Genomic DNA, 22,701 nt, shown 5'->3' with positions numbered 1-22,701 from the left:
GATTTCACTAAATTACTGAGGGTCTCACTAAATTGTTGAGACTGGCCTTTAACTTGTACTTCTCTTGTTTAGCCTCTCAAGTCACTGGGATTACAGGCATGAGCCCCTACACCCAATTGCCTAGAGCTTCTTGCTTGGATTTTCCTTGGGTTGGCATTTAAGTTAAGAGAAATAAACTAGGCAGTTGGGCCTCGTAAAGACCGTGGATATCAGAATAAAAATGTAATTTTACAAGAGCACAGAGGAAAGATTATGTATAAAAATGTGGGTCAAAATAAATGATGTTTTTTACTTTATATAAATGATCCAAATTTCTGGGTGGAAAAAGTAAGCACTATACTAAAGTTAGTATCTACCCCTAGGGGTTACTCACTATTTATTTGATTTTTTTTTTTTTTTCGGTATCCTTGTTGTGAAGTTTACAGTCAAAGAAATGAATTTGACAACAGGGCTCAGATCTGGGGATACATTTCTTCAACACATCAATCACTGAATTCATGGCAATCATTTCTTATCCCTCTGGTAGAAACTCCCACCCATGAAATATGTGTCAATGAAAGGTTCTCCCAACCCCTCTCAATGACTGCTTTTTAGCCAGAGAGACAGAAGGTTAATTTTGTTCATTTTTTTGTTTTTGTTTTAAATTGGAAATTGCCCAGTTTTCAAATGTTGATTTTGGTTCTGTAGCATTTTAAGAAAACCAGCGTGTGCAAAGATACAATCCATCACCTGAATTTGGCCCCCAGTCACTAGGTACATTGTAACCTTCTTGAGGACATTTGGTCTACCTCTATTTCTAATCACCCATTATGCTAAATGCTTCTTTCCCAATGAGCAGCTCAGTATCACAAAGTAGCCTTAGTAAAATGGAAGTAGTCTATGGTGACTATTAAGAGTCATTCCAAACATTGCACCTTAGCAAGGACATAAGCCAATTGTAATAATAGCTTGTTCAAAGCAAACAAATTCTTTTCAAGTCAGAATGTTCTGTACTCTGACTGCAACATTGGTTTTGGAGACAGGAAGTTTTGGAGTCAAAAGGAACCGTACATGTCATGTAGCCAACGTCCACCTGTGGCAAAAGAGAAAACCAAGATCAAGACTAAGGATGGAGCCTGTGGATTCCTGCAATCCTGGCACTGTGTATAGGACCCTTTCCAACAGAGGAGATGCTTATCCAGCTCCAAAATTCCCCCAAAACTGCCTTGCAAGCAGGTACATTTCTTTCCTTTAATCCTCCTTCTGGAAGTCCCTATGCCTCTGTCTTTCCAAATCCTTCCTCCTGAGTCTAGTTTACGATTCATATGTGTGTTTAAAGTCTTTCCTGATTGCTCCAGTGGGAACTCCCTCCTCTAAATTTCCTTAGCATTTTCTTTGCCTTTTGAGTCTTAACCAAGAGTTTCATTTAATTATCATGTAACATTCCCCCTTCTCCCCAATGACAATTCTAGCTCTTTGTACATGAAAACAGGAAATCTCACCGGGTCTGAAAAATAGAAGATACTTAACCGTTTACTGATAAAATTGATGAATGAAATGCCTAACAAATTATAGAATAGTGGTAAAAAAAAGTATGCAGAAACGTCAATAGTTACTATCTGTAATCTTGCACATAGAATAGCTTCTCTGAACTCCAGTTCCTTCATTTGTAAAACAGAATTAAGAATTGTACCTACCTTTGAGGCCTGTTGTAAAGATGACATGAGATGAAGTGCTCAGGTTCAGGTCTGCCCTCTTTGAGAAGAGGATGAACTAGTTGAGAGGGTGCTTCTGTGTACTGCAGGCTTCACAAGGGTGAAAACTCCGTATCTGGGGTTTCTTTCTCATTGTGGGGAGCAGATTGATAAGAGGAAAAAGAGCCTCTGGAGGCCTTTGATGCAGAACTAGCTTGGTGTTTAATTCAACAGCACATAAATGACCCTGAGTTAGGCAGGAAGAATTTTAATACAGCAATTATAATCACTCACTGTATTTTTACATTTTATGATCCTTTAGGGTTTGCAGAGTCTCCAGAGAAAAGTTTATTTTTACTCAGATTCTCAGTTTCAGAATGTCCTGGAAAGAGTTGAATTAAATGAGTTTAGTCCTAGGCATTGCTTCTTTCACTGGAAGTTTACAAGGAATGCAAGTATAATGATATGGTTTTTGCATAGTTATAATTTGATTTAGAAGAACAGCATCACCAAGCTTAAATCTCTGACTTGGCTACAAATTACCTTTAACAATATATTTTTAAAAATTAAAAATTCACCTTTAAAAGACCAACCTCTTATTTATTTATTTATTATTTATTTAGGTACCAGGGATTGAACTCAGGGCACTCAACCACTGAGCCACATCCCCAAACCTATTATGTATTTTATTTAGAGACACAGTCTAACTGAATTGCTTAACACCTCGCTTTTGCTGAAGCTGGCTTTGAACTTGTGATCCTCCTGTCTCAGCCTTCCCCAGCCTCTGGGATTACAAGCATTTGCCACCATGCCTGACAAGAACAAGCTCTTTTAAATGAGGGGAGCAGAAAAACTTTTCCTGTAAAGGAGACATAAATATTATAATGGAAATTTTTTAAGTTTTGAGGGACACACAAAATGAAAATTTCACAGTAGGAACTTTGGTTCAGTGACAAGTAAATTGCGTTACTTAATCATCACCTTTTCTGTATAATGCTTGGTCTCTTTCCTAAGAAATACCCCAGTGCTCCCATCCAACTTTGACTTTGTCTCTTCTGTTTCCTAATCTTTCTGAGACTTGTGTCTGAGAATGCAGGAAACATTCTGCATGGAGCTAGTTCTCCTAGTCCTGTGCAGATGCCTTGGTCTGGGCGGTCATGGTGTTTTGTGTGCAACTAATAACAGAATAGAGTATGAGTATTTCTCTGACACTACATGAAACAAGTAGAGATAGTAAAGAAAGTACTTCTAAAAAAGTCTGCTGGCTATGTGGAGGTTGTTTATGGTAGCTAGAGATAAATGTTTAGGGTGGCAGTAGGAATCACATGCCAAAGATTCTCTCTTGAGAGATGTGCAGAATAATGACAGATGATAATATAATAGCTAGAGAACACATAGGCAAAGTCCTTGGTCTCTGAAATTAACTCCTTGGATATTCCAATATTTGAGCTACTATGTGACTTTAGGGAATACTTTTTTTCTTACCTCAGTTTTCTTATTTGCAAAGTGGGGATAATACTGGTGTATCTCTAAGTTATAATATGAAACTCCTGCTTACAGAGATATCTGACATGGAATTAGTACCAAATAAATGTCAGCTAGAAGCAGAATGATTCCTGAAGCACTTTTTATAATTATTTTGCATCTTTGGTACAATCCTGGAGTCTGCAGAATAGGGATTGTGGTGGATATTCTACAGGCAAGAAACTGGTATTTCCAAAAGTTAGTGGTTGGAGTACCAGGACTGACATTAAAGTTTCCTGACTCTGACTAGAATATTCTGTCTATATATCACTCTCTTTATCCAGAGAGTTAGAGGAAGCTGGGATATGCTCATGTGTAGTGGTGAAAGCTACTTGTCTCTGGCCAAGAGAGAGATTCTGGTAGAATAGAGGACTCTGAGGTGACCCTAAGAAAACTACCTAGCTCTGACTCTCAAAGTCTTCTTGATGGGCAATGTCAACTGCTGAAGACTAAAAGAAAATTACCAAGAAATCAAACAGGAATTTTCCAAATAACTCCCATTGCTGAGTGTAGCCTCTTTCTGTGCCCTGTCCAGCAGAGAACAGTGGGGAGAACCAGGAGAGAACATCTTCCAAGAGATCAAGTTGACCTGCATACTGTCAAAAAAAAAAAAAAAAATCAAACCAGGGAAGACCCTCATTTGCTTCTTCATCATAAGTGCTGAGGCCAGAATTGTGGATTCCATTCAGTTGTCAAAGTAGGAGGGATGCAGAAGGTCACTGAGCCAAGACAGGGCCTAAGTAAAATGGAGGTAAATTTCATTATGAGAGTTTGACTCTGCCAGGGAGAGGCTATCTATAGAGTGCAGGGGAAATGGAAAATGCATCAGACAGGATCCTCGCTCTTGCAGAACTTGTCTTTGGTATGTTCCTGCCCAAACATAGCTATGATGTCAGGCAGTTTAGGTTGTAGGTGATGTAATCACTTGGTTTCTACTACAAAATCTCTCTAGGGTCTCCCTGGTGGGGTTCCAGCACAGTACTCTGTCACCATGGTATATTCTTGATGCTTTGCTCAGGCTGCCCAAAATTTTCTGAGTCTCTTTTGCATCTTTGTTGGCTGCATACATCTCCTCATCAGGTTAAAAGATCTCTGCAACCTCAATTCTAGGCTTGTCGCATTGGTAGGAAATAGTCACGCCTCTTGTTTTCATCTCTAGTTCTTCCAAGTCTCTACCTTCCTAATATTTGGCAAATTTCTCTGATTCTGCCAAATTATTCCTTATATCACAAAGCCTGGTACTAGAATCTTCTCTTCGTAGAGGAAAAGAGAAGTGGGGATGACCTATAATTATAAACACTCTGTAGATACTCACTAGATAGAATGTGTACTATTTCCTTAACAAAAGCTCCTTATCAAGAGAATAACATGACTCTGACCCCTGGATTGTCCTGCATTGTTGTTTGCCCTCTCCATATAAGGGTTTTGAACACCCCAGCCTCAGCCATTCTGCTTGACTAGCTCAGTGGAAGTGCAACTCCAATTAGATTTGAAGACCTGCATTTAGTTCCCAAGTGGGTCAACAGTGTAATTGATTCCGTGGCCATAGTCACTGTTACCAGCATCCCTGTTGGTGTCTGGGCTTCTTTTCCTACCCCTCTGTTCATTAAATCTGAAAAGTGAACCCTTTAGCTTCCACCAGCAGGAATAGCCATACATCATGGGAGGAAGACTAAGTATTTCCTTTGTTTAAGGGAATTTCTAGGCTCAGGTTGATCACTGAATTGATTCTGGGCCTTTTCCATCACTCCTGTCTCCTTTTTGGGCTTCATATCTAGGAAAGTTTCTTTTAAACGTGGGAACTGAGTGTCATTTCCCTGTGGAGAGAGCATGGCTCTGAAATCATACAACAGGATTTGAATATGGTTTCTATCAGTTTTGTCACTTTGCATAGTATGATGGTTCATTTTATGTATCAGCTTGACTGGGCCAAGAGATGCCAAGGTAGCTGGTAAAACAGTATTTCAGGTGTGTCTGGAAGAGATTAGCATTTGAATTTGTAGACTGAGTAAAGAAGATCAGCCCTCACCCTCTGCAGATTGGAAATCATCCAGTTTACTGAGGGCCTGGAGAGAAGGAAGAGGAAAAGGAAACGTGAATTTGCTTTGAATTGGACTCTCACCTTTTCTTGCCCTTACACACCAGTGTTCCTGGCTCCTGGACCTTCAGACTGTCACTTACATGACTGGTTCCTCTGGTTCTCAAGATAGAGGATTTAGACTGAAACTTTACCACCACTAGTTTGTCTGGGCTTCCAACTCAAGAAGACTTCTCAGGGGCTGGGGTTATGGCTCAGTGGTAGACTGCTTGCCTAGCATATGTGAGCCCCTGGGTTCAATTCTCAGCACCACATATAAGCAAATAAAAAAATTAAAAAGGTCCATAAAAAAATTCTCAGCCTTCATAATTGTGTAATCAAATCCCTCATAATAAATCTCTGTCTATGTATCTGTTCATATTGTATTCTATTTCTCTGTAGAACCCTGAATACTGCATGTAGATTTAGTGGCTTCTCTGAAACTCACTTGCTTTATTTCTTAAAAGGATTTCAGTGGCTTAAGCTACAACCTTGTAAGTATATTATGAAGAGTAAATTCAATACATTATGAAGAGTACCTTTTATAAAACAGATGTTTAGTAAATGTTAGTTTTCTCTCTTTCCTTATCTGACTTTCTATGCTTAGGGCCAACTAATAGTAGCCACATTTTGATGCCAGATGTCTCCCTGTATTTCCATAATGTTCTCACCCTAAGATGACACAATTTCATATTATCCTCCCTCGTCACATACTCACTTGTCTTGTAATTCTGGTGGCGATTCTACCTGGACCATCAATTCCCACCATGCTTTCCCATACCCCTATGCTGTGACAATCTATTCATGCAAAAAAGGAAAAAAAAAACCCTCAATTTAAACATGTTTAAAATATGAAACCGTATAATGATGACTTTCCTCAATGGAAGTTTATTGTGTATATCACTAAAAAGTAGAGACTCTGGGTCTGGAAAATGTTTTATTTTTTTTCTCTCTCTGTAGGTTCTATTTCACTAGTGGCTTTTCTAGGTTAGGGAAAAATAAACATTTTTTTCAATTTACATATTTATATGTATACATAGTTCAAGTTGTAATTCAATTTATATATTGAAAAAATGTACATTCATATATATTTGTGTATATATGCATTTGTGTGTATATATAATTATATACATAAACATATATATGCTATATGTTTATATATATATATATATATATATATATATATATATATATATATATGCTATATTCTAGGTTTTCTCTCTTCAGTTCTCATAGCCAGATTCTATATATCTATAGATAAACTGCTGAAGCCTGATTCAAAACACCACAGAAAAATATTTTTGCAGCAAGAGACACTGTTCTGATGGCTCCTTGCTTGGACACAATCTATTTGGGACACTTATCCCTGAAAAGACTCCCTTCATTTTCTCCCTATTAGAAAATACCAATTGTTTGATTGGACATCTATGGGTACCAATGAGGTGTGCCTATGCTCCTCTTCTTCCATAGTTCAGCCATCAATGGAAGTTCAGAAGTTCAAAGTTTTGCCAAGCAAATAATAGAGCCCAGAACCCTACAGGTACAGTAATGCAATAGGCATTAGATTCAAGGATTTTAAAACCTAAGCAAATTTAAGAAGGCACATAATATGGGAAATAACTTTTCTTAAATCAGGTCACTAAAATTATGAAACACCCATATTAGACATCAGATTTTGGAGACTGATTTCACAAGAAGTAAGATCTGTTTAATAACAACAACAACAACAAAAATGTTTGGCCGGGTGCAGTGGTGCACACCGGTAATCCAAGCAGCTCTGGAGGCTGAGGCAGGAGGATCACCAATTCAAAGCCAACCTTGGCAAAAAGCAAGGTGCTAAGCAACTCAGTGAGACCCTGTCTCTAAATAAAAAGTACAAAACAGGGCTGGGGATGTGGTTCAGTGGTAAAAAGTGCCCCTGAGTTCCATCCCTGGTACCCCCCACCAAAAAAAATTTTTAAATGATGGAAGGACATGATTCAAAACAGAGAAAAGCTATAAAATGGAATAGATTGAGGCCTATGAAAAATGGAATTTGTTTTTATGATTTGTATCAGTTTTGGAAGGCTTCTTTGGGAGGGAACCTGTCGCCAAATTCAATTTCCATTTGTTTCTGCAAGGGCAAGTGTACTGTTGAAGGACACATGAAAGTCAATGCCAGGAAGGGGATATCCAACCCACTAGGCACTCAGTCTAAGGAACGTGGCTTGGGCTCTTCACATGTAACTACTGCAGTATGGATGTTAGCAGTGGAAAGGATCCAGCTTCCCTGAGGTTGTCCCTATTTTGAGTGCCAGGTATAAAGTACACATTTAGTACATACTTTTTGAAAATGTTCAGTGCATATATACTTCCTTCATTTGGTCATCACCACTGATGGGAAGTTTTCTCACTTTAAAAATCAAGTGCCCATTCTGCTTGAACCTTTAGGCCATCTACCACCAGTTCCTCAAACTAGATTCATCATCTCATTATTCTTTTAATTCTCACCTTTACTGGGTCATTTCTCTCTACCTACAATGATTCTCAGCATTCTTTTGTCCTACAAAAACATTTCCTTTCTAAGTCACTGTTATTCAGTGAAACTTATATATTTGAGCATCTCTAGATGCCATGCTCTACACAGATATTATGGATGCAACTGTGAATAAGGGGCATACAGTCTGTGTCATCACTAAGCTCACAGTTAAGCATGACCTGGTGTCTTAAATTTCTTTCAGTATTGTTCCTCTGTTGTATTGTAGTGTTTTTAAACAGCATGATTCACTCTGATTTTCTACTGTTCTTTATTTCTTCTTTTCTCTTTATTCCACTGCTGTCTGATTTCCACCTCATTGTTCTATTATGTTTTAAAGGTCACCAGTGTCCTCTTAATAGGATTCCTATATATTACAGTTTACTGCTGTTATTTTGGCACATTATTAAAAGTACTCACTTTCCTCTCCAAAGTATCCTGGCATGGATAATGATTTAGAATCGCCTGTTCTTAGTTATCACTGACTGAGACCCCTACTCAGTCCTCAGTCTCTCTGACCTTTCTGTCATATTTTCACTGTGAAAAATATTGGTATAAAGACCACATTTTAATGATAAAGCAATGTGCTTTTAAATCATGATGGTTTCACTTACTGTGTGGCCATAGAAAAGTCACTTAATACCCTATATATTTTTTTCTTCTGTAAGATAGGAAATGATAGTAGTACCTTATAGAATGGATAAATAAAAAATAGAGCTTGTGATATAATGGACATAGTGCCCAACATAGTGAGAGACATTCCTCACCGTCTTGTGCCTCTGGAAGGCTCTGTCCTTTGGATCAGATGACTTCCCTCAGTCTTCTTGTCAATGTGATGCATCTTTGTCCTATTGTGTCAGCTGCCACTTTCTGTCAGCTCATCTCCCTGTCCTCTGCTGTCCTTGGGTGTGGCGCTTTGCCAGAACAGCATATGAGAGCAAAGATGAATGTGTGTCAGGATCTGGTGAAAGCTGGAGGACACAGAGTAGGGAGCACCCAGCCACGTGCTAAAGTGGAAAAGGTCGTTTAGTTGAGGTGCAACTTGGAGGAAAGGAGACACTGAGACTGAGAAAGTCTACATGAGAGGGTGTGCCATAGGAGAGGACCAAGGCAAATGGTGGCCATGCCCATTTTCTACTTTCCTTGAAATAAAAGCTTCTATACTGGGGATGCTCAGGGTATAATTGATCAAAACAGGAATGTCTTCAACATGTACCTCAGGGTTTGGTGTAGATTAATCTTTCATAGTTAACAGAAAGAGTAAGGACATTGGGTCACATAGGTGTGGGTTCAAATCAACGTTCACTGTGGATCATAGGGCACGTGCTAACACTCCTGGGCTTTGGTTTTCTCCTTTGTGCTTAAGAACAGAGACTTGGAGGGGGTTTGACTTGGGTCTGTATTTTGGCTCTCCTAACTCATAACTCTGTAATCTCAGAAGAGTTGCTCATCACTCATTTCTCAACTGTAAAATAAGGGTAACAATAGTGCCACAACTTGATCATAGTGAAGTTAAATGAAACAGCGTGAGTAAATGCTTGGCATATTTTACATATTCTGTATGTGTTAGATTCTATTACATTGGAATTATCGTTATTACATCATCAATTATGAAATTCAATTTCTTTCTCTACAAAACAAAAACAAAAACACCTTCCTAAGGATATTAGGATACATTTATTGAGCTGCCATTTGCAAATGCTGGATATCTATAACAGACTCTAGATTAGTCACAAATTGAAAGAAGCTTAAAGCAAGCTATAACTAGGGCTGATTAAAAAATATTGTCACCAATTACATAATTATTTGCTTTCCTCCTCCTTCCTATTGCATCTTTCTCTCTCCTCTTATCCTCCTAAAATATAAACTCCAAAAAGTTAAGGGTTGTGTGCATTCTTTTAGTACCCTACTGTGAGGGTCAGGGCCATTGCACTAATTTGAGTGAGACAGAGACTAGCTTTGGTAATGATGAGTCATGGTGAAGAATGTGACCCTGGATTTGACCCTAGCAAAAGCCATGGTTGTTAAAGCAGGGTTAATTTGAACATGAATATATGCCTTATGCTTATTTTGTTTATTACCATAGCACATGGGACTGAGATCTTTCCAGGAGCCTAATTGGCTATTTGACATGAGGAATGGCAAATTCAGGGTTCCTTGTTTTGTGAATAGAATGTTTGGTTTCCTCTGTTCATACTGAAGTGTCTCACAGGAGAGATCCATGTGATGGGTGAGCAGGCCCTTCTGTGGTCTAAAGGACACAACCTGATGGGGTAAATTGGGTTTAATGATTCACTGTTGGTCATATTTACTCCACAGGACTTCACTTCTCATCAGGATGTTAACAACTCCCTGTAGCCTGCTCTTCGAAATTTCTGCCTGTGTTTTAAAAATGAAATATATAGAAATATTCAAATACAGGCAAGGGAAGACATATTATTTTAATAGAAGACCCACAAAGAAATGCAAATTTCATCCAAATTTTGGACCCTGGGAGAGGCTTGCCCTTGGAAATGAGGATTTATTAGAAAAGGCATTCCCAGAAATATAACTGAAATTATGTCTTTTCCAGCTTTTTAAAAATGGTATTTTTAAACTTATTCATAAACACACATAACACATTAAAATTGTACATGTTAATAAGATACCATGTGATTTTGATACATGTATATATTGCTTAATGTTTAAATCAGGTAAATACATCTATCTCTTTAGACATTTATTATTTCTTTATGACATGAATATTCAAAAACCTTTCTTCCAGAATTTTGAAATATAGTACATAATTATTATCTGTAATCTGTGTACAATGCAATAACACCCCAGAACTACTTTTTCCCCTTTAAAAAAATATTTTTATTGATTCTTTTTAGTTTTGCATAACATTAGAATTCATTTTGACATAGTTATAAAAGCATAGAATAAATTTGCTCTAATTCAGTCCCAGGTAATTCCCCTTCCTCCCTCCATTTGTTCCTCTCTCTCTACTCTACAGATCTTTCTGCCACTTACTTATATATATATATATTTAACTAGTGTCTTGTGGGTGTACATGATGGTGAGATTCACTATGGAGGAAGGACAGTATAAGGGAAGAAAACCAGAAGGAATCTGATCTAATTTCCTAGGTACATATATAAACACAGTCTGGAACTTCTCCTCACCCCACCCTCCCCAATTGTAACTCTTTCCAGTTTTCTTTATCCCCAGTTGTGCAGTGTTTGGCTGTGTATCACCAAGGTCCTTGTGTACCTATTTCTGTCTTTAAAGTCAAATCTTGGATCCTTTTCAAGTAAAAGTGAATCTTGCATAGGATATTTATAATTGTTAAAATAATAGGTTATTTTGCTAAAACAGCTTTTCCCTAATCACTGACAGTGTCTTGTTCTCTGTAACTCCATTCATTCATTCAACAGGTATATGTCACATGATGTTCTAGGAACTGAGGCAATGGGATGTACACGATATAGAGAGCTCCAGCCCTCACACAGCTGGTTGAGGATGTTGTTCCTGAGCACTCCTGACCCTCACCTAACTTTTAATCCTCCTTTTCATTTCCTTTTCTACTTTGTCCTCTGGCTTCTCTCAGTTTCTTTTCCCTCTGTCTGGCATCCCAAAGAGAAATGAGTGGTGTCCTATAAACAAAATATTATCTACCAAAAATATTATGAACTCTCTACTTGTGCAGCTATGTTAAAGAGGTCTGTCTAATCCCTGCAAAGGAGCCAAAATAGGACATCCCCAGAAAAGCCAGACTTGTGGTCATGGGAGCAGATAGAAGGGAGACTTAAACAAGAGAAGCACACATACACACACACACACAAAAACACAAACCATAGCTTTCATGTGCTCGGTTCTCGATATGCTTGTTGAAATGAAGTTGGTTCAGAAAATGAGAGGAGGAGATTCACAATTGGTTGTGTCCCAGATATCCTGGGGGTATGGTAGGTTTGAAATAGATGTCACAAATACCAGTTGGTAGTGGTTCTGCCTCAAGCCACACCTTAATGCCACCACCAAGGAAGGGCAACTAGACTGAAATGCTATGGCAACAAGCTAGATTGTCATTTATCATGTTCTAGGAAAAAAGCATAGGACCAGGTAAGAGGTTCCAGCCTAAGGACACTGTCAACTAATTGAGTGGCTTGTGCAAGTCACAGCATCTCTTAGCCTATATTGTGCCTCTTGAAGGAAAATTCGAAAAATCTATTATATTTCAAGAGGTCATGTTGAGAAAGATAAGGTACAGGGGTAGAAATGCTTTGAAAAAAATGATAAAATCTCTGCATAGTCTCCAAGAGCACACGCCTTATTATTAGTCTTATAGTATTAAAAGTCTCCAAGAGCACACACCTTAAAATCAGCCTTGTAGTATTAAAAGCAAACACACACACACACACACACACACACACACAAAGTTGCTATTACTTGAAATCAAAATTTTATTTCTTCTTCCCAAACTGACACATCTCTTCCTTCGACTTCTTCACCTTGGTACCCCAGGTTTATTTCAGAATGGGCAGAATGTCCCTGAAGCTCCCACTGGGAGATGCATTGCCTAAATCCTTTGGGGAAGAATGCACAGCCTAGTCAACAGAAGCACAGTCAGCACCTGGTTACAGATCATTCATAGTTTGCCTCAGCTGCAGAGAGCTGCCTGGCACAAGAGCAAGCTCTCCCAGGGTGGCCCATGCCCACTGACGGATCCTGGTGGGAGCAGGAAAGGTCCTGCCCTTTCAGACCTCTGTGGGGAAACTCAAATAGGCTGCACACCCTCCGAGCTTTCTGCAGGCTGGTGGAGTATTTGTGGAGCTTGAATCACTGTTCAGCTTTTCTAACCCTCCGTTGCACAGGTGTTGGTTGCAACACATATTCATTCATGCCCAATTCCCTCTCTGCATCTGCAGCACTTACCATCACGATTAACCTTTGCTTGAGTAACAGGATTGTCATTACGTACCCCAGGCACCACCCATCATCTGCATCCTCTCTTAGGATGCAGCTCTTGCTTACAGAAAAGGACATTTTATAGGCTTTGATCGTGTCTGATCGAATGCACAAGTTAACTCTCAGGATGCCACGAGTAAGGATTCTGCATTCAGAAGAAAAAGGTAAAACAAAGGTTGACAGGGGATTTTTTCCAAGGGTCACCCATTCTCTCTGTTTAGTGATCTCATCAGATCAGAGTCTATTATACTAATGATTAAGAATGGAATTCATGAAATCAAAGAAAGAAACAAAATTATTAAGGAAGGAAAAAATCCAGCTAGCATTTTTATTTTTAACTGCAGTCTGTCCACGAGGAGGCACATGATTTGACGAGGGGCTCTTTGGAGAGGGTGTTAGCTTTTTATTCCCTACCCTTTTACTGGGGTTCCATCTTGCTAAGGTAAGAAGAAGGTGGTTCCAGGGCTAGGAGAGCAGGAGGCAGTTGCTGTTGAACAGTCATCTCATTCTGGGAAACCTGGTCTCCCCTGGGCCTCAGTTTCTCCATCTGAATGAACAAAGAAGGGATCAGGACCAGTGAGGGTGCATTCAGCTTGCCTCCAGCTAGTTTCTCTAACTTTTCATTGTTCATCAAATTCCTGTGCCATAATTAATCCTCTCCTATGATTTCAATAGGAGAGTGTCAGTTATTATTTTAAGTACGTTATGAAGCACATTCTTAAAATTGTTTTCTCGGTGTCGTTGTTGTCTCTATTCTCTCCGCATAAAAATCCTAAAATTAGGGAGTCAAAGAGTGTGCACTGTTCTAGAGAATGTTTTAATTTATGATATCGAATTGTCCTAGGATGCAGATTCATTTTTTATTTGTCCTTATACATTGAGAAATCTCTTTGCTCTTGTAACATTATTAAGTAAGATAAAATCATGTTTTTCTGGGTATCTGAACATGTGTTGTTAGGGACAATTTCAAAGTAAGACAGAGTAATATCACCCTCAGAATAACCTTCCAGGTGAAACAGTGGTAAATTGGAATCATATTCAAGCAGGTATCAATCTGACCCAGAGTTGGTTTACTGTGTCTGATGTTTGTTCAAGGCATCATTCAACAGATGAGCTCTCAAACAATCTTCTCTTTTCTCCTACCTTTGAAAACTATGGAAATAATAGGCCTTTTCCTCTAAGATACATCTGCTTATTTAATATACATTTGTGCAATTAAAAAAATGAGCATGTCTCCTTTTTCTCTCTCTCCAGAAAATAGCTCTTCATCAAATGAGGCTGGAATTGGGTAACCATCTTCCATCTTCACCATTGTGACAACCACACTTGACACAACCATACAGTGCAAAAATAAACAGATGAATCACAGGTGTTGAGGAAGGAAGGAATACTTGGAAGAAGAAAAAAAATTTAAAGGCTTTGAGATGGTTAGAGGGAAAACAATAAACATTTATTATTTCTATATGCTAAAAAATTATAGGTTAATTGAAAAAAATAGTTGGAAAAATATTTAATGAAAAATAGTTAATGTTGGTTGTGAACATTTTACTCAACCAAAACACGATACCCTGCTTATACTGATTGTAGAGAGTCCAATATAATAGAAATATTGTATTCATAAGAATAGTACTGAATGAATCTGTGTTTGAAACATACTATTATAAGCATTATTATGCTATGAAATTTTAATTAGAACAACTCTAGTATCAATTAAACAGCAGCAGTTGAATTAAAAAGAGATAAATTTAAAATACTTTCAAAGAGAAAAAAACACAGATGTGCTTCTGGATGTTCAAGGCTGGCTTTAATAAGCTGAATTAAACCTTCCTGAGACCTTGGATCCCTTTACCCTACAGCTTAGACCTCCTTGTTGGGGACCTGATGATCCAGGGGATCCTGGATACAGTTGGGCCTCTGAGGGACTATGTGTGGAACAGCGGAAGCAAATGGGCCACTCGGAAGAGTCTAGAAGTTAAACTCAACCTTAGCCAATATTTACCTGTTATTATTCCTTTCTTTTCATAGAGCTTTATATTTTCAGAGCTACCATCCAAGTTTCTTGAGCTCTTTTCTCATCAACAATAATATAGTATTGATAAAAAGAATTGGTTCTTTAATTCTTTATCCATGTTTTCAACCATCTTCTTGCAAATGTGCTTCTACCATGTAGACCATGCATCTATATATTTTGGGAAATTTCCTCTGTTTCTAAGCAGTATTTCCTCCTCAGCTGATTTCCTCTGAGATTGCATTACATATTCTTGATGTACTTTTGGCAATATTTCAATTTCAGTTGACGCCTCTGTATCTCACTTTCAAGCTGTGAATTTTCATCTTGCAAAGAGATTTGCTTGGTTTGGGAATGTGATTGTCCTGAAAACTCTTTGTTATTCGATTTTCTTCACATTTTTTTTTTTGGATAGTTCTTGGTTTTCACCTGGAAGTCTTTCAAAAGAAACATTTAAGTTAACAGGATCAGTGAGCTTTATTCAAATCATCTTCCGATTGGTAGGAGAGGAGGTTTACTTCATTCTTGGCTTGGATCTTTTTCTCTCATTCCTGGTTACTCTCATCCACCTGCCACTCTGACTAGATCACAGGCAATGCATGGTCTTCAGCGTGGTCTTGGTCAGAGGTTTAAACTGCCATCTTTATCATCCATGACCTGGTTTGTTTATACCTTTGTGTTTTCAAGTATTATTTCCTGTGCTTTAGTTCCCTCTCTCTTTGCTTTAATCACTCGATTTCTCAGGCAACTACTTCTTGACTTTCCTGAAGTTGAGTTCTTTCATATAAACCGTCTATTGTTTTACTCTAAAATTTTAACCTTATTCTGAGACACTTTCAAAATGTGTTTTGCATCACATGATTGAAATTAGAGGGATTCTGGTGCCTCTTCAGGTGACTATGTTAGATCTTAAAGATAAGTCATCATGGGTCCAGGAAGTGACACTTTAAGAAACTCACTTCTTTTCCTTAAACAAAGTCCATTGTGTCTTCTGGTGAAGACTTGTTTAGATTTTTTCGAAGTCTCACCAAACTTGGAGTTTGTGATTGCAGTTATCAGCCCCATCTTCTCAACCTATGATGGGGTCACGTCCTGAAAAGCCCACACTAAGTCCAAAAAAAAAAAAAAAAAAAAAAGTAAACCATGTGTGTAATGTACACAGCCAACCACAAACCATAGCTGCTTTAGCCACACAGGACACTGTAAAGTATGGGGTGTTTGCTCTTGTGATCTCATGGCTGACTAGGAGGGAAAAGATAAATATTCAAAGTTCAAGTATGGCTCTATGGAATGCCTATTGCTTTTTTATCACAATAAGTCAAAAACATCCTAATTTGAATAATTTTTATTTGGGAGTTGTCTATACTTCAACCCAGACAGAAAATATTTTGGTTTGTTCTTCTTCCTTTCTTAAAGTATGGTAGCTCTCTACTCTAAAACAACCATAGTAGAATATAGCAGCATCTCTCAGGAATCCCAAAGAGACCATGAGCTTATCTCAAGCCTTCAAATATCACCAGCACAGCACCAAAGAGTGGCTTCAGGAGCAGTCTACGGGACTTGTGTGTGTGTGTGTGTGTGTGTGTGTGTGTGTGTGGTAGGTAAGCGGACCTTTCATGTTTCCAAAGAGCACTGTGACTCTGCCTCTGAATGTGAGTGTCCTGTGGGCTACACTGACCACATTCAGGGAACCTTGTGTAGTGTTCCATCTCTAATATAAAGGAGTACCTGTCTACAAGGACAGAGCAGTTGGGCCCTGGGAGGACATACAGGTTCTTTGAAACAGTTCTAGGTTTGCTCTGCTCAGTACCCAAATAGTACGCAATATCATCTAGATAGTGCATTTGAGGAAACAGAAGGGGCTGATTGCAAACAGAGATCAGCCAGGACCTAGGTCACTCTAGGTCCCACTTGGCCCCAGGACAAATCTGAAAGATCCAAGAAGCTCCATGCCTTTTCCCCGCTCTGCACACAAATGCCACACGGCATAGTGGTGACATGCACTTGCGTAGAGGACATCTCCAGCAGAAACTCATTGACCTGCTCTGAAGTTTCTTTCTGCTGCAGAGAAACCTGGTCCTACCTACAGATGTCATAGGGATCTCCCTCCTCTTAACATTCTGTCTTCCCTTTGAGCTCAGGAAATGCAAGCAGTCAGGAACAGGAATGAAAGGTCCCACTGAAGATATTCCAGATGCCTAGATTTCAATTTAGCGAAATCAGGAGAAAGCAACTAGAACTGGTCAGGTTTTAAAATGGCAATTCCAATAAATAGATAGATAGATAGATAAAGGGTCTTTTGTGGAGTTGGTGTGTTTATATTCAGTTCAGGTATTCCTTGGAAGGACCCTAGCTCCTTCTCTCATGGGGCTCTGCCATCTTCAGTTCATGGTCATCTCATTAGTCTGTCACACTCTATAGTCACCAAGTTGTCTTCAGTAGTATACCAGCTCTTTTCTATGTGAAAATAATACACAGTAGAAGATGGCTACAGAATGTATATTACTTATAATCCACACTATTTTTATTTGGTATATATTTAATTATATTTCTATGTCATGTTAATAAAACCATGATCATCATTAATTTTTTCTTAAAATTGGATTTTAAATCCCTTAGCGAAAGAAAACTTAAAAAAAAAACCCACAGCTTTAAAGGACCTTAGAAAACATTGTAAATGTATATAGAAAAAATTCTTAAATATTGAAGCCTGCAGTTGAGACTCAGGTTATGCCTGGCCATCAGTTAGCTATTTGTAAAACCCAGATACAATTTTATGTCACCTTTTCTTTTTCCTTTCATTTTTATGGTGTCTTTATTACTAGTGGCTGAGTGAATAAAATCTTACATATTTCTGGACTCCATTTTTTAAAAATTTCTTTATTTGTTCTTTTACTCCTTTCTTGTTTCCCCTTAAGAATCTCAGAAGTGTTCAAAGTTGTCTCTGGATCCTTTTGGCAGCAATGCTAACCCTTGCTGTCCTTTAGCCCATTTGTGCCTATATATGTCACCATATGGTAACATCTACTTAAGGTTCCTTGCCACCATTTTTTTTTTCTCTTTTGAATCACTTCCTTGGATGGGCCTTCATATCCATTTCCCTTCTGGCAGTTAAGGAAGCCCAGGTCTTCGTTTAGAATCTAGGAGCTCACACATTCTAACATTTATTGAAGGCTCATTCTGTGCCAGGCTGTGTTGCATCTGTTTGCCCTTCTGAACGTAGTTCCTTGTTTAACTCCTCCTCACAGCAACAATGTGAAGTTAGTACATTTATCTTTTTTTTTTTTCCAGATGGTAAATCAAGGAACAGAGAGAAAGTGATTTCCTAAGAGTTTACTATTAATATCTAAAAGAGCTAAAGTTTGAACTCCAGTCTTCCAGCTCAGATGCTCCCTCTCATCAGTGCTTTCAGGTTTGACTCTTCCATCCTTTCAAATGTGAACTGCAGGTACTTGTGCATGGTATGTGTGTGTGTTGTGTTTATATGCCCATGCACATACTTTCAGGTCTCTCTCTCTCTCTCACACACACACACACACGCTCACAAAGTCTTCATCATCTCATCTGAGAGAATGCAACTTTTGCAGGAAAAGGAATTTCCCTAGAACAGTTCAGTGTCTCTCCAACAAATAAATCATGGCCACTTCCTCTGACCTCTTATGGGAGTCATGCTCTCCCATTCCATCTTTTTATAGGAACTTGAGCTGCGGTTTATGAGCATTATCATTTCAAGAGGTAAGAGCAATGGTTTATGATAATTAATTTCCTCCTTCTACCTCTTTGAGGAGTGTAGTTGCAGTCTGAGAAGGGACCATGTAAAACTGACACCTTCTCAGTCAATATTACTGCTCTCTTGTATGTCATGACTCCCCCATCTCAGCAAGTTATGGGATCCATTCTCAGCAGTATCCCAGTGAGAATGTCATGATCAGTTTTGTTTTATGAATTTCCATGAAGATTCAGGTGGGAAAATACTAATGTAATTGCTAAAAGTTTACTGGAAATTAAAAGTACCTTTTAATATCTTTTTTATAACCCATAAGAATAAATTGAAAGGCAGACAATAGCAGGACAAAAGATATGAGCTCTTTTGGAATGTGGATTTAGGGTCAAGAGAGAGAGATGATTGTGAATGATAGCTCTGGAATTTACCAAATCTGAGAATGGTCTGCATCGCCACTCTATTGCAACCTGAGTTTTCTCATCTGTAACATGCTGATGATAATACTTACCTCATTATGCCTTATGGAAGATAAAGTAAGGTATGAACGTAAATGTCCAGCATAGTGCTAGGACCAATCATGAGTGATAATTAATAACAACAGCATCTATATGAGCATCTTCTCTTTTACAGTTTATCAGGCATGACCTCAAGCCATTTTATATTCACGATTGAGAGGTATATGCAGCTTTCTTTGCATATATGAAACACAAGCAAGCTGGCAGACTTGTTTGGATTCTTCATACTTTGTTTCTTCTTTAGCACCAGGAGAGAAGAATCCCTTAGTTTCATGAGACTGAGGGATGAGTCTAAGCATAATATTTATGGCAGGTTCACTGTCTGCTATACAGAGTAGAATATTGTATGGGAGAATGATCTTTCCTGAGTCTCACAGCTCATTTCTGGCCCTTGACCAAAGACTGTTAAAAAAAAAAAAAAAAAAAGAACTTGGTACACATCATTTAGTGTAGGTCAAATGCCTCATGCATATTTTAGGTCTGGATTTTGTACCTGATTAGGACATTGAGTCTCCTGACTTTTCTGATAAATGAACAAAGAATGGTAGTTTTCCAGTTGCTAATATGCAATAGGAACTCTCAGAGTGTGTGTGTTGACTGTATGTGTGAGAAACTGGAGAAGTCGGATGCCACCTTCAACACTATGGTTTTTGTTTCTATATCAGGGAATAGGTTAGGCATCACTGCAGTGCACGTTCAAGGCTCTTGGCCCTGAATTATAACTCAACAAATATTTAAGGAGGCAATTCTCTCTTCCGGACACTAGTCTTAGGCCAGAAGAGTCACTTTGCCTCTCCATAGGGGAGAGACATAGCATATGGACAGATTACAGCATGAACAAGAAAAGAGCGATTCCAAATGAAAGAAGTTTTTCAGTGGTAAAGAGTTCTTGAGGTTCAAAAGGAGATTCTCCATAACATTTCTACAACTTTTTTTTTTTAGAAGTTCCGTTTCAATGGCAGAGCAGGACTTATGGTTAGGCTGATCTTTATGAGTCACTGTTTTTTTGAGGTGGGGGGATGAAGAATGGAATATAAGTTGAAGGCCTTGATCTTATGAAAGACACCATGGGCCCAAGAACAGAAATGGAAAATGAAGTGTCAACTTCAAAAGCCTTTTATTGCAATTCTGGTGTCAGGTGGGATTGTGGTCTTTTCTGATGCTCAACATGGAAAAGATTTGTTTTATATTAGTTGATGGTTGGCAGCATTTAATTCTTGCAGACTGTGAGCTGCCTTCTCTGCAGAATGTTGGCCAAAAGCCAATCTTACCTCCTTGTCCTAAAACCTTTACAATGTAACTGCTTGCTTACTGATGCTCCATGATGGGCATTGTAATCTTATGTAATATATTCAAGTATACACAATGATGTGTATCCTGTCAGTGCTGCTACATTCTATTAGGTTGAAGCAAGTTAACTGGTCTTGACTTCAGTCAAGGAAAGAGAATTATGCACAGGGGTGAATACTAAGAGGTAAGGAACATGGACACATGCCCACTATCTGTTCATACCTACCAAATTATTGAACTTTGGAATCTTATCTTGATTTAACAAGAACATATTGAGGTAGTTTTGTTTCAGGATCTGTGCTCAACATGTTAAAGTCCTCAGTGGTGAGCAAACCCCAGTACCCTTTGAGAAGATTGTATTCCTGGACTAGTACAGAAAACGGAATGTAAATAAGTAACTCTAGAGTGAGGCAAATGAAATAAAAATTAGGGAAGGGCAATGATTGTTGGAATTGAAGATGAATATCTTTTGGAGGATAGAAGATTTTTTTCAACCATCTTGCTTATAGGATGGGTGGGGTTGGACCAATGAACACCAAGGGTAGTGAAATTATGATATGGCACCCTAGAGATTTCAGTTCTGCTTTGAGATGTTTGGTTTAATCGCAGATATTGGCCTTTCAAAAGTTGGACCTTTTACTTTCTGAAACTTAGTTAATATTTGTATTGATAGCAAAGACACTCTTAAGAAGTTAAAATGAGATGGTGTCAGAGAGCTAAAGAAGAATTAAAAGCTTTGGCAGGAATTTGCTGTTAGGCCAGTGTCCTGTGAGACAGCTAAACTATGTAGCGGTGACAGCACAAAATCCCTTAAGAAATTTCTGAATAAATTGCTTAAATCTGTATTCCAGTTTCTTATCATCCTCCGATACAGTAGTTAACGTCCCTGGAAAGTGAATACAGTTGAAAATGGCCTTTACGTGCAGATTTAAAATGTGTAGTGACCCTATGTTAATCTCAGAGTAGTTGCTTTGCTTTTCACCTGGGAAAAGAAGTTGAACTTTCTCTTAATGAATCATCATCGATCATCGGATGCCTTGAGAAAAATATTAAAAGGATGTGATTTGTCACGAAAAAAGACAAATGTTGCTGTTTCCTTGATGCATTTTCCCCTGTGAATATTTCTCCATGAAAACAAGTATCCAGTTATCAAAATGGTAGCACCTTTTAAAAGTTTTTCTTTATATTTTACTTCTTTAAAAAATTCAAACTTACACAGAAATTCTAAGAGCAAGAAAACACATTCTCTGTCCTTTGCACCTAAGTTCTGCAACTCTTGACGGTTATCACTTTTCCTTTGTACTTCTCGAAGTCTACCCTATATAAGTACATAGGCATATGTGTAATGGTTCAGGACCATTTTGAGAATAAGTTACAGAAAAGATGTTTTGCTACTCTGGATACGTTCATGTGCATTTGTTACATCAAAAATGACATTTTCCTACACACACCCAGTAAATCCTCAAAATCAAGAAGTTGATGTTAATATAATACAATAATACAATCCACAAATTCTATTCTAACTTAATTTTACAAATAGTACTTTTAGAAATGATTCAATCCAAGATAATGTACAAGTGCGTTTTCCAGTTGGAATGTTTTAGCTTTTTGTCACTGGAACCCAAAGGCCAAACAAGAACAACTTAGAGAAGGTAAAGTTTATTTGGGGCTCAAGGTTTCAGAGGTCTTAGTCCATAGGTGACCAACTCCATTGCTCTAGACCTCAGATAAGGCAGAATATCATGGGGTAAGGGACCAGCAAAGGTAAGCTGCTACTTTCCTGGCAGCAAACAAGCATAGAGAAAGGGAGAGGCGAAGGGGCCTCAGGGAAGAACCCTTCTAGGACACACCCCTAGTGACCCACCTCCTGTACCCAGGCCCCACTTGTACAGTCACCACCCAGTCAGTCTGTTGAAACTGCACTGGACGAATGAGGTTACAGCTTTCACACTCCGACCATTTAACCTCTGAGCATTCCTGCATAAACACAGGAGCTTTGGGGCCATACCTTATATCCAGGGTACTTTCTCAGTGTTTTTTTTTTGTCTTTTATGATTTTTTAAAAGATTACAAAGAAATTGTTTTGTCAAATATTCCTCAGTACCCAATGTTGGTGCCATAATGATTAGAGGCAGATTATACATTTTGTCCAAAATAATCAAGGAATCGAGGTGGTGTTTGTGTTGGAGCCTGAGTGTTCTCCCGTGTGGGCTTTTCCCATCAGTGTTTGTCAACATTAGTGTCAGTTGGTTAAGGTTTTATGTATCAGATTTCTCTTCCCTACTATTCTCATTTTTTTCCATTGAAATTAGTATTTTGTGAAAACATAACTTGAAACTATGTATGAATCTTTTGTTACATTTATACATAGTTTAAATCTATTCCTCCTACATTACTATTTGGCTTTCTAAACTAAAATAGTGTTTTG

The sequence above is a fragment of the Callospermophilus lateralis genome, chromosome 15, assembly GCF_048772815.1.
Source record: "Callospermophilus lateralis isolate mCalLat2 chromosome 15, mCalLat2.hap1, whole genome shotgun sequence".
In the NCBI taxonomy this organism is placed as follows: domain Eukaryota; kingdom Metazoa; phylum Chordata; class Mammalia; order Rodentia; family Sciuridae; genus Callospermophilus; species Callospermophilus lateralis.
Note: the sequence above shows the minus strand (reverse complement) of the source record.